We start from the raw sequence: 13,915 nt of genomic DNA, 5'->3' as shown, positions 1-13,915 counted from the left end.
TGTTGATATGCAAATTAATTAATGTATCAATAGTTTTCACCATAGTTGTTTAAGTGCTCAGTGAACTAGAGAGATATTTTAACAAAGCACTGCAGTGGAGAGGAACCCATTGAAAGAGCGGTAGTCAGAGACGGGCTGGGGTCAATGCCAGTAGAATCTAGAAGGCATGGTCATTAAGGCAAAGCAGGAGGTCAGAGATTAGGCGAATGGAACAGTAGGGAAAATCCAGGAGTCAGTGGTCAAAAGTACAGGCGAGGTTGATGGCAGGAAATCACAAAGGTTCAGGAGAATGCTTAGAAGTGTAACAGGAAGGTTGACAAGTGGAGTTTATATGTGGAGCAGAGAGCTGTGATTGGGAGTACTGGTCAAATGGGAGCAGAGGATGACTGAGCACATGCACATGGTGTTGAGGAATGTGATTAAGCCAGGGTTTAGAATTTGGGTGATGATGACCTTTGGTGGCAAACTTGGGAATTATGGATGTGTGGGATGAAACTGTGATACTAAATCGTAATAACGAGATACTAAGTCATAATAATGAGATACTAAGTCATAATTATGAGACACTAAGTCATAATTATTATCATAGAAATACAGAAACTTGGCACGTAATTTATATCAAAAGCATTAATCTACCCGCTCATACAAATTTACAAGCCTGTACTTCATAGCGGTTACAAATAAGAGTAGAAGAAACCAAAGCCGCCATTGATGACATCTGTGTAGTCATTATTATTATTATTATTTGTATGTATTTATTGGCAGACGCCCTTATCTAGGCGTTATCTATTAGCCGGTGGATCAATGCTGATGTGTTTGCTCATATGTGAATTACAGATCAATGTAAATCATTTATTCAGCGTCCACTTATGTGTAGCGGTGCAGATTAAATACAAACTGACATACTGGCTACAAAACTGTACATCATAGTGGATACATTTATGATTAGAAGAAACTAGCAACTAAAAAATAACTGTGTACAACTGTGTAATTTTCTATTGCTTGTCGGTCAAAGTGCTGATTTAATCCCAGCCGTGGACATGGTATTGTTATATAAACGCCTTTATTGTAATGTGATTTTTTATTATCATTGTTTGAAACTGAACAGTGATGTGTACATCACTACAAAATACATAATTTTAATATTACTCAATGGCATCTACTGTAAGATTCAATGAGTTCAAACTTTTTGTGCGGTGTCTAAAGGGGCAGTACTTATCCTGACAGTAGATCCTGCGGAACAGCACACCTGAGCACTCGTCATATTTCTCAAAAAAATGTGTACTTTGACCACACTGACAAACGATGCACTGCAGAAACCAGTGTTCAATGTTTAAATATACATGTGAAATATATGATTGTGTTACACAGCTATATTTATACTTGGTGGGGGGGTGCCGGTCCGACAGCCCACCGAGCCTGCTTCATGTATTGTGTGTGTGTCACTGTAACAGTGCAGAACAGTACAGTGGAAAACATGCATAGTTATCACTTACACTTTCTATACTGTGCCTGGGATAAAGGCAAAATGTTGACCACCCGCTACTAGATAACTAACTGTTCAGATAGTTCATCTTTTTCAAAGATTGGATTTTATTCCAATCCTAAATGTATCTTCTACATTGTGCAATTTTGTCTTTAGTGGATGTTTTTTCTTGTTTGTTTGTTTTATCCACCCAATGTGCAGTACACAAACATCATACACTGGATGTGTACTGGCTTGCAAGTTAGGCAGCCATATATGCCTGTAGCAATACTCCCTAAATTTAATTCAGATGTCTCCATATGCTTTACCTATTCATGTAAATATTCATAATAGTAATTATACTGTATGTTTATGCTACAGCTTTGACAGCAGTTTTGTAATACTCTCATCTTACACTGCAGTTTGGCACAAGAGGTCGTCCTCACCTGAATTCTATTCCTGCCAATTCATCACAATCCTTCCAGGACTTTGTTAATGAGGTGCTGAGAGGATTTCTGAACCGCTGTGTCACTGTGTATATCGATGACATTCTGATCTTTTCCCGACCATCACTGAAGACATCTCTCACGTACACCTGGTCCTTTGCTGTCTCCTGAAGAATGGGCTGTTCGTGACGGCAGACAAGTGTAAAGTCCATCATCAGCTTCCTGGGCTACATCATTGACGCAGATGGTGTTCACATGCACCAGAGGAAGGTGACAGCTGTCACTGAATGGCTGCAACCTCAAACCATCAAAGAGCTACAGCGGTTACTTGGTTTTGCCAACTTTTACCGGCGTTCCGTTTTGTTGGCCAACTCTAGTTTCCAACGTCACCCGTTTCGACAACACCTTTACATGTTGCGTACTCCCAATACCAAACCGTCCCTGGTCTCACATAACCATCAGCTTCATCACTTCATCACAGACCTTCCCTCCTCACAAGGTTACACCACTGTCCTGGTTGCAGTTGATAGGTTTTCCAAGTCCTGTTGGCTCGTCCCCATGGTGGGTCTTCCCACCGCCTTAGAGACAGCAGAGCCACTCTTGTGTGGGCAGCCAGAGGACATTGTATCTGACAGAGGTCCACAGTTTACTTCTAGATTCTGGTCTGCCTTTCTTCAGTCTCTGAACATCAGTGTCAGTGTCACCTCTGACTACCATCCCCAGTCCAACGATCAGACGGAGCGCATGAACCAGGAGATTGGCTGGTTTCTGTGCTCTTACTGCAGTCACTCCCAGATTGACTGGAGCCGGTTCTGGCCGTAGGCCGAGTATGCACAGAACTCCCTGATCAGCTCTTCCACCAGCCTCACCTCCCTCCATTGTGTCCTCTGCTATCAACAACCCCTGTTCCCATGGTCGGGAGAACTTTCCAACGTCCTGGCAGTCGATGAGTAGTTTCAGCAGATTTATGAGGTCTGGCAGGCAGCTCAAATTCACATCCAGAGAGCCATTCTCCATCAGAAGACGCAGGCTGACCAGCGTCGGCGACTGGCTCCATTATACAAGTCTGGGTAGGAGGTCTGGCTCTCCACATGGGACATCCGGCCCAGCTTCCTTTGAAAAAGCTCAGTCCCCACTACATTGGGCCATTTAAGATCATCCATCAGGTCAACTCAGGTCAACGAGGAAGGCCACGCTGGAGAGGTTCGCAAGCATTGGGTGTGGTCCATGAGGAGGGGGGTACTGTAATGTTTTGGTGATTTGCATGTGTAATTCGATGCAGTGTTAGTCTCTTAAAAGTCACCTTTTAATACTTAATTTATACTCCCACATATAAACAGAGAGAGGTGCATGGATTTATGAAACTCTGTACGGATATGTCCGAACTTCTATTACAAAATGCATACATTATAATAAACATTATATATCCATGGTGAGTGCATTACTTTATGTGGTTCTACATATGCTTACATGGATTTCTACACATTATCTATATCTAGATTGCCTGCATAATGTCGGTTGTTATGTGATTGGGAAGCAAAGATATGTTTGAGTCAAAATCTGCCTGATTTCATGTATTCCATAGAGATTTAGAGGTAAGTTTTTCAACTTTGAAATTACTCAGAATCACGCATTTCACATCTTCAACATTTTCTGGGGGAGGCCCCCCACACCCGCTGCCTTGAGTTCCTCATTCCACTTTGCCATCGTTGTGCCCTCCCCCTCCTCCACAAATTCCTGGCTATGCCACTGATGCTAACTTATATAAATAGATAATGGCCTGCATTACATTTGACCTTCTGGAATAAGTTGAGTTTATTCACTGGTGAGTGCATTTTTGTCCTGTTAAAATTGAAAGGAACACAGCCCACCTTTTCCATTCTGTGTAAAACTTTATAAACTAATGCCAAATGTATAATGCATGGAAACATCCCCCTGATATAGGATATAGACTGAATATACATCGTTATAATGAATATGAGTGAGGTTTACTCCATATTAGGCACTTGATATTAGACATTAATATTAACACTAAAGATATTAATTAAATTAAAGAGAACAACAAACAAAAACAAGAGTAGACAAATTAACAAGTGAATTCAACAAATAAGTAATGAACAAATATGTAAAAGAACAGAACTGAGACTAACACTGACACATTGCTGAACAAAACATAATATTGAATGACATTCAATCAACATATTTTCTCTCTGTGCACGAACAATAGGCAACATCTAATTTGTTACACACACTGGAATAAAAAAATAAAAAAAGTATGTTGTAATGGAGTTAGCAAATTAAGTGTCAATAGCACAGGAAATGCAGGTTTTGGTTGCCATTCATCCAGGTGTGGGTCAGTTTGATCAGGTGTGGAATTGCATTGTATTTCAAAGCATTAGAGCATACAGTAAACATTCATGCAGCATAGGCTTCATTTTAACATTTGGAGCTTTTCGTGCAGGAATTCAACAGCAGGTTTATGTGGCGCTACACATTGCGGGGGGTGAGCAGTTAAAGTGGGATAATTTGCAAGCCAATATATTGGGTACAGAGCATGATCCTCTAATCTAAACCACCTCTGCCGGCCCCCTTTCTTTTTTCTTTGACATACTGGAATCATTTAACCTTCCTCCCATTGTTTCAGTGCTAATATACATTAGCGAACAGCAGTAATCTGCAATAGGCCTCTCTCCTCCTGCTGGGATAATGTCTTTGCTGACACTTTCCCATTATAGTTGGCCAGGCAGCTTGCAGGAGACCTCAGTGTTAGCTATTGTGCAAAATATGTTATATAACATATATAAATAAGCAGGGATGTGTAAATGACTTTCAAAAGTGCTATCTAGCCCACACCGCTGTGGAAAAGGGACACGAAATGGCTGTGTGAAAATATTCATTGGCACACTCCTGTGTGAAACTTCGTCAGCTTAGATTTTGTAAAAGCAAACAAAGTATCACTTTATATACTGGGGAGAACTGATGCTTTCATCAGGCAGTCTACATGTCTAATTCCCATGTAATGCACACCAACTGTTCCCAATAGTGCTGTACATTGCTAGCCACACATTTTATAGCTGGAGCCAATATTTTATTCTCAGGTAACTGATCTCATTAAATTACAAAACCACTTTGCCTTAACTTCCAAGAAATTTTAAAACCCAAAATATCCCTACAAAAGACAGGATAAAACTATTTTAGTGTTTTGACTACACAAAAATAGGGAAGATATATACAGTCTTTACAGTCTAAATACACACAGTAAATGTGCATGCATAAACACAAACAATGATCTAGTTGAGGTTCTACATGAACTGTATACATTTAGATAGATGTCTGAAATGTCTTCTACTTTTGATTGAAGCATTTATGAATCTATACTGAACAATTTAACAATTCTCCCCAATTAAATCATTGATTTAAATAGGTCTATAAAATCTGCTAAACTGTGGATCTTCAGGACCATATTATCCATTTCAGGCATAATCCTCAAGTTAAAGGTTAAATCTGTGCCTGTATGCATAAAACGTCTCAGAATTACTTCTAGGAATCACGCTAAAAGTTAGTTTAGGAGTAAAATTACTCTTTGCTCGGAGTAGGACATAGAAGTTAGTTAAGCTACTTTTAGCTGGGAGTAAGATCTGTTTGTAGGAAAGATTTTAGCACATTTTCACGACAGTTTGACTGTCATGAATGTACTGAGAGCACTATGGGCTCAAATTAGCGCCATAAGTATCGCATTCAAAAAAAAAAAAAATATATATATATATATATATATATATTGTAAACAAAAAAAAAACTTGAGAAAAAATGGATGTTGAGATCAAAAATAAAAAAATCGAATGCAAAATGTATACAATTGTAACCAAAAGTTTTATACAGGTAACGAGCTGAGATTAGGAGCACTCCCTTTAAGAGAGTGCTCCTAATCTCAGCTCGTTACCTGTATAAAAGACACCTGGGAGCCAGAAATCTTGCTGATTGATAGGGGATCAAATACTTATTTCCTTCATTAACATGCAAATAAATGTATAACTTTTTTTAAAATATTAAATATATATATAATATATATATTTAATACTGATGTTTCACCAATCATAGCAGAAGTGTCAATCAGGGATGAAGTTATTATGGTAACAATAACAGGTGAACGTGAAAGGTTACAAGATTTGGCAGTGTCGTTGTGAGAGTCCAGTATGTATTAGATTTCTATGGGGGTTTGTCATCCAGAAGTACTTACTTAGTTCTCCTATTCACCCTCCATGCGTTTCCCCTCAGGTAGTTTGCAGTGAGAAACTTTTATGACAGTGCTTGATGCAGTACAAAAAGGAAATGCAACTGAGCTTGTGGTTTGCTACTCTTTCTTGCTCTTCTATGTGATGACATTGGTTTTGGGACCTGAACCTCATTAATGTGTATGATGTGCTACACTTCCATTGTCTTATTTGGTATAGGCTACATGAATTCAAATAATTCAAATAAGGTGGATATGCAAATTAAATACAATCAGAGCAGCAGAGGTAGAAATGTTTTGCTGTATATTTTATGTAGCTTTCATTTACGCAATAAGCTAAGGAAAATTTACTGTGGATAAACTGTTTGCATACTTGTTAGTCATTTTTATCTGCATATCTTACTATTGTATTGGTGATGGGTCCTGGATCTTTTCACAAATTTGCAAATAAGCATTTTCTTTTCAGCTAAAAATAAATGTAATATGTTTTGGGTTTCCTTATGTTGTAAATTCGTTGTTCTCAATGTTTCTTACTTTTGCAAACAACAACAAATTGCTATAAATGCAACACATACTGTATGCACACAAGCACATGGTTAATGCTCACATGTGTACATAGTCTCTGATGTGACACAAGTTAACTGACAGGTGCTCTGTCACCCACACTTCTTCCTCAGCATGTTGGAAATGAAGGAGACATGCATGACAGAGCAGGACAGATAAAGAGTCTCCAAAGGCCTTGAGCACTTGAGAAATAGCTCTTTACTACCCAGTTTTGAGTGGGTTGAGAAAAGAAAAGCTTTGAGTCTCCACTTTCTTGTTGCTCATTAACAGCTTTCTCCTCCCTAGCCTCGTCACCCTTGTCTGTTATACTGCAGTTGCACAGCATTTGCTGTGTCCTAAAGCACACAACTAATGATTATATTATAGAAAGTAACAAAATATTAACAAAACAGCAATATTTATATAGTTATACAACTGCCAAGAAAGAGAAATATGGCTGCATAAATTAATTATACCTTGATCTGAAACACCTTTTGAAAAGTAAATGTGTTTACTTTTATATAGAAAACATATCAATGATGGGCCTGTTACACAGGTGAAACATGCCTGTTCTTTTTACAGTACCACCTTCTGCTAACTCTGAGCCCTCATCGGCCTTACCCTGCTTCCCAGCATCTCAAAACTTGAGTTAAACCCAAATATTTAATTACATTTTTAACAGGCAAATACAGATCTTATCTAAGGGGGGGTGGTGATGGAGAAATAAAGTTGTCTATTGCTTCTAATGAGATGTTTCAGCTTCAAATATTATGTTATCGTTCTTTGAATATATAGGTAAGATAGATTCTTCCATTGTGTGGTGAAATCCTGTATCAGTCTCCAGATAACACTATCAGCATCCTTAACTATTACCGTGACAAATGAGTGCTTTGATCCTGTTAGATAGAGCTATATTAATTTGTTTAATTAAAGCAGCCTGTCTGCTCGTGGTAAGGGTTCATTTTGAAAATATTAAAATTAAAGCACGTAATTAAGTAGAGCCTAGATAAGGACCCCTATGCTGCAGTTGCTTCTGCCGGTGGGGAAGGCAAACCTAATTTATCCCCTGCGCAGTCCCACAAGGTCGTTCAGTGTATTAAACTTACTGGAGCGCCAGTGTGATAAAATATTTTATGTACTTGTTTGAGGGGGGCGGGTTGGGGGGGCGATGAATTGGCACCCAATGCTTATGGAGTCTATGGGATAGAGGCAATTAAGATGGGTTGTTATCGTGTCTTTGAAAACAGGAGAAGGACTTGTACAGCAACAAGCACCTTGACAAAGATATTTGTTTGGGCAATGGAGTGGAGCATTAATTACCACAGTCTTTGATTAAAGGCGTCGTCCTGGAATGAATGTCATTTGTCCTGGCTGGTTTTACACATAAAGTCGAAACAGAATATTTTGGTTGGTTTGTAGGTATTTTTGCTTACAGATGCCACAGCAAGCTAAATCGAGGCTCATTCTGAGTGTTTTTTCATAAAATGTCTTCCTTCAAATAAGCACATATGGACTGAAAGATTAAAGTGTGCTTATCTAACAGAGCCTAGGCTAGTTCTTTTGTTTTGTTTTATTTTTTATTTTTTATTTGACAGATGTTTACAACAGGGTATTTTTCAATACAGCCACTGTATTTAGTTTGTAGATTACCTTTTTTTTTGTTTTGGCAAATCTAATGTAATATCAAACTTCCATGAACTGCACATTCAAAGGAAATTTATCATGTTATTCATAGAAATAATAATAATTATCAACCATCTTGATAACCCTGTCCAGTTCAGAATTTGGTCATCACAAAATGTAATTTAATTCTGCATGATCTGCACTTACAATTACAAGGAAATCATGCAAGGGGGTTACCTTACAAACATGCATGTACTTTCTGTCAAAATAACATGTGACTATACGTTCATATTGTAAAACATTACAAATAATGTCCACAAATGCCACTAGCGACACGTGTTATATCCTCACTAACTGTAGGGGTAGGAAGGATGGCTAATCTGAAAAGGAAATGTATCCTATAGTAATAAAATGAGTTCACATTTAAACAGCATATTGCTGTAAGAAAGTTTGGTGTCAGTTTCAGTGGCAACAATTCAAAGCTGCTTCATGTATGACAATACATTAATCTGTTTAAGGTATTGTTTTAAATGGGGCGGTGGTGAAATTATTATTTTATTTTATTTTTGTCTTGTATGTATTATTGCAATTCATAAAATTACCTACTTAATAAAAACAAAATAAATTAAGTTTTAAGACTGGAACAAACAATGGGATATTGAATTGAGAAAGTTGTTGTTTTTTGGGGTGAGGCAGGGGCCTGGTAAAGCCTTCCAATATTTCAGATATTAGTTGTATGCAAAAGCATTATAGAATTCTGTAATTTTCAGAAAATAGCAGATTTTACCCTGTGAATTATCATATTTAAATAGCTCTTTTCTGATTTTCTGTGTTCAGGTGTCACAGCGGGGTGGTGGTTATGAGGTTTGGACCCAAGTGCGGAAGCACAGGATGTAGCAGAAGGCAGAGACAGGCAGAGGTAGAAACTGGCAAACAGAGTCCAGAGGGAGATCCAGGAGATGTGGTAGTTAGACAAGCAAGAAGGGCAGTACACAAGCAAACTAAGCAATACAGGAAATCCAGGAGAATGGTCAAAGGGAAGGCAAAGGTCTAAGATACAGGAGTCAGTGGCAGGAAAACAGTGCTTGGTGTTGCAACTCTCAGAGACTACAATAATTCATGAAGTCTTTGAGGTACTAAGGGGTTTATATAAGCTGGGAAGAAGGGAGCAGGTAATAGAGGCTGGGAGTGCTGGACCAATGGGAGGAGAGGGTGGAAGGAGCAAGTGCACATTGTAATGAGGTCCGGGGTTGGGCTACTGCAGCCACTGGATTTTAGGCGGGGAATAATGTCAAAACACAAGAAGACAAACCAAGGAAGAGGATAATACAGCCCAGGCTGTTGGTTTATTTTAGTTCTGTCCTGGATATTGAAACTTGAAATCAAAAACCTAGCTCTTTGTACAGAGCACTTTCTGTAGAAGGAATGGTCTGCTACACAAAAACAAAATCCCTGACTAGCCTTGGACAGCTAAGTTGTTTCCCAGGGTTAACAAACAAAGACAGACAATCTAAACAGTCTTGAGGGGTTAGGCAGTCTCGTGGTCAAAAAGGGTTTCAGGGCCTTCACCAGAGTCCTAGTCTTCCAAAACAATCCAAACGCCGTTCGAGGTCTTCAGCCAGTCCCAGTTACTTTGTCCAGTTACTTTGTTCCTCTAGTCACCCTCCTTGTTTTTCCATCCTCCACTCCACTCCACTCCACTCCACTCCACTCCACTCCACTCCGCGGCTGTTCTGCTGCCTTGCCAGTGTTTTTCCACTGGGCTGTCCATGGTCCTGATCCATGGAGGGTCTGGCTCTGCTGTCCATGGTCCTTTCTATGGCAAAAGAGAGCATTAGGGTAGGCACATAGTGGTGATCGAAGACCCGGCCCCTCAACTCGTTACAACATGTTACTGAGGAATGTGATTGTCAGGGTTAGAATGTGGGGGAGGATGACCTCTGGTGGCACACCGGGGAAGCATGGGGTGAATGCATGACACAAGGCCCTGTAATTAATAACCACATAACATATCTAGGTTATGGCATAGTGTCAATGTAGAGAGAAAGCTTATTTCCATCATAAAATAGACAAAACAATGTCTTGTTTTACATTGTAATTGTGGAAAAAATTAAGATTCCAAAACATTGTTATTATTGATCTGTTGGCTGCACATATTAGATCAGAATTTAATTTGCTCTTCTAATTTCCGTTTATTTTATGTTATTTTATGTTTTAATCAACAAACCCTTAAGGGAAATACATGAGCTCCATATTTATCTTTTACTATGCAAACATTCCTTCATTTGTTTTTTATTATTTATAATGGACCCTACATGTTCCTGAATGTCCATTTAGTCAGAAACACAGTGTACTTACTACTGAACTGAATTTCACCCATTTTATATTTCTCAATTCAATCATTATGGTAAGCTGTATTTTCCTTTTATTAAATTGAAAGTTTTGTTTGCTCTATTCTACATTCATTATGCCAAATATGAAGTTAATTCATCATCAGATACATGTCACTCAGATATAACCAACAGTCTTGAGACTGTTATGGAATTGAAGCCCATATGGAATTGAATATAATACAGTTCCACTGTTTGTGATTCATCACTCAGTAATTTTAGTTTGGTTATGAAAAATATCAAATTAGATCCTGGAGTTATAATGAACACTTTTAAATTTTTTATTGCAATACAATTAAAGGATATTTTCACATTTATTATAACCTGACCTAGGATTTGCAGAACTGAATCCTTTGCACATCCTGAGGCATATGTTGACATTCATATGTAGGTTCAAGCAGAGAAGGAATACTTTAAGTGATTTGAAGAATTAAATTGCTGTGTTGGAGTCCAGTTTCAGTCTTAATATAATTCTTCTGATCTCTGGACATACAGAGAGTCTACAGACACTGTAGTACCACACCAGTAACTAATATTATAAAACACTTTTTTTCAGGGGATATATATATATATATATATATATATATATATATATATATATATATATATATATATATGGCTCCAGAAACCATTGAAAATAATAGGAACATTAAAAACAAAAACGTCTCCAACTAGGATAGTCAAATCATTGCCCTGACAAATGATAACTGCAACAATCAAAAACTGAAAATGTGATCATCAAGAGAATGGAAGAATTCTACACAAAGGGCCGGATTATATCAAAACTTTGACCCACCCGCTAATAGCAAATTACAAACCTGTACATTATATGGCTACATTTATGATTAGAAGAAAGTGGCATCTTCCAAAAAATTAAGACGCAACTGAGTACAGTTCTTTAGTTTTTTAATTAGCAGGTGGGTCAAGGTTTTGATTTAATCTGGCCAAAGTGTGTAGTACTGATAACAGCAGTGAACATGTTGCAGAGTTCACAATGAACATGTGAAATTCATGATGTGATTCCAGAAGCAGTAGCTCATTACATAACAAAGATGAAAAATGGGAAAACACATGACATTGATGGATTGACAGTGGAGATCCTGAAAGAAACTGGGAAAGAACCTTGCAAAACTTTTCACAGAGTGTGTCAGAATAAGACAAATCTCAGATAACTGGAACAATACAGCTGTCACAAGAAAGGAGAAAGGAGACTGAGAGGATATGAGGAACTATAGGCCCATTCATCTACTTTCCATTAAATACAAAGTATTTACAAAAGTAGTAACACTTTGCCTTTATTTGAATGCTGACCAACCAAGAATACAATGATTTATCAGTGAATAAAACACAATGGATCATATTCATGTCAATGAAGAATCTTAGAAAGATGCAGAACGTACAATCTTGTTTGGTCATCAGTGCTCTAAGAAATCAAAATTTCAAGGAAACATACATAGATCTAATCAAATATGTCTAGAACAATGTACACAATCAGTCTCCACCAAGACATTGACAAGAACAATATCTGTAAAACGCATCACAGCAAACTCTTGAAGAACCATTCAAGACGTTTAGACTGGGAGGGAAAAAGGATTTAAGGTAAACAGAGCTAATTTGAGCAAGATCATCCTTGCCAAAATGCCGTAAGATGTGCCTCAAGTAAATCAAAGTATTTAACACATGCATATTACCAGTGCTTGCCTATGGCTCTGTAACCTAGTTATTAAATCCTCAAATGATACAGAAGTTCTAGACATTACAAAGAAGCATAGAAAGATGTCTGCTTGTAATTACAAGAAAAACAGAGATAGAAAAGCAAACAAATGGGTCCAAGATCAAAGGCAAGTATATTATACATTTTAAAGGGTTAAGATAAAAAGTTGCAATTGGCTGGTCACATTAAAAGAACAAATCAGAGAATCAGAAGATAAAGAAGCTATAGAATGGATTATGAGATATTAAATATGACCAAGAAGAAAAGACTACATAGAAGATGGGAAGATGAGATCAGGAGCTTTACTGGAGTAACAAGGAAAAGAGACATAATAGACTGAAACAAGTGTAGAAAGCCTAAATAGTATGGAAAGTGGAAGCATGGAGAGGTATGGTAAACCATGCTACAAATGACAATATAAGTCAATTCATTGGATAATCATGGAAAAACACTGTGAAAGTCATCGAATTACCATGTAAATATACTCTGCTAAATGTTCCTATGGGTATAAATTGATGAAAATTTCATAAAAATGCATCTTTCTGTTTTACTCTGCTGAACAGAATCATATAACATAACTATATTTACACATGTCCACAGAAGTGAAGAACTCATGGAAACAATACACTTTACATATGGATGAAGGGTTTAGTATATATTAAACCATTCAAATCTGAGCTTCAGAATGTTAAATAGTACACAAGAAAACATAGTATCTAATGGCTTATGCCTTGTTAAATAATTTTAAAATAAGTGATCATATTTTCAGGCTCCTGGGTCAGTGGCTGTAAGACCTTAGAAGTTGCTGTAATGTTCACTACAATTCACAGTCCACTGCTAGAACTGTAAGATCAGTATACATTAGATTGTATTTGAACTGGGGAAAGCCCTTAGCTCATCTTTATGCAGAGGAAAGGGTTCTTAGTTGAAATGCAGCACACTTGCAAGCAACTACACACTTTCTTCTCTTTTCATTAATTAATCAGTAATAGGATGTCTACAGGAGCAGAAGAAAATAAGGACTGATAGATCAATCACTTGAATACAAACTCATGATGTGTGTATTTTGCTAGGCTCAAGAAAGAGCATGAGCAATTTCCTTAGAATGAAGAGACAAAATGCCACTGTATGATAGCTTGGTCTCAAGGCCAAGAAAACAAAACTCATGATTTCTGATTTCAGTGCCCGAGAAGTGGGGAGAAAAGTGCAATGCATAAAATAGTCCCGGAGCTCCATCAAGCGACTGACAGCTTTATAAAAAGAATAGGTGTTTCAATCATGCAGCGGCATTCAGGTGCATCAGTCATGAGGTATAATATGATGAGTCAGTGAATTGGCACCATTACTGAAGGATGGGGGGAATCGTGAGTAATAATAGCAAAAGCACAGTAGCTGAAATGTGAAAACAATACTATTCCAACACCAAGATGACAAGTGTTTTTGACATGGAAAAGTAGAACCAGGAAGTTTTGTAGGACTAAATTATGAAGCTCAGGCACAGAT

The 13,915-nt window shown here is 37.7% G+C and overlaps 1 protein-coding gene and 1 long non-coding RNA gene across 3 annotated transcripts in view; one reads left to right on the top strand and one right to left on the bottom strand.

Moving 5' to 3' along the window:
• agbl4 (AGBL carboxypeptidase 4) overlaps nucleotides 1–13,915 on the top strand; it is a 764,316-nt gene that overhangs the window by 357,630 nt on the left and 392,771 nt on the right. The gene's annotated exons all lie outside the window — the stretch shown is intronic.
• LOC136714696 (uncharacterized) overlaps nucleotides 9,626–13,915 on the bottom strand; it is a 28,829-nt gene continuing 24,539 nt past the window's right edge. For both annotated transcript variants that reach the window (XR_010805042.1, XR_010805043.1), the window contains one exon: nucleotides 9,626–10,124. This is a non-coding gene — a long non-coding RNA (uncharacterized LOC136714696). The remainder of the gene's footprint in view (nucleotides 10,125–13,915) is intronic.

Source organism: Amia ocellicauda, chromosome 19 (assembly GCF_036373705.1).
Source record: "Amia ocellicauda isolate fAmiCal2 chromosome 19, fAmiCal2.hap1, whole genome shotgun sequence".
Classification (NCBI taxonomy): domain Eukaryota; kingdom Metazoa; phylum Chordata; class Actinopteri; order Amiiformes; family Amiidae; genus Amia; species Amia ocellicauda.
This window is presented reverse-complemented; position numbering and strand designations above follow the sequence as displayed.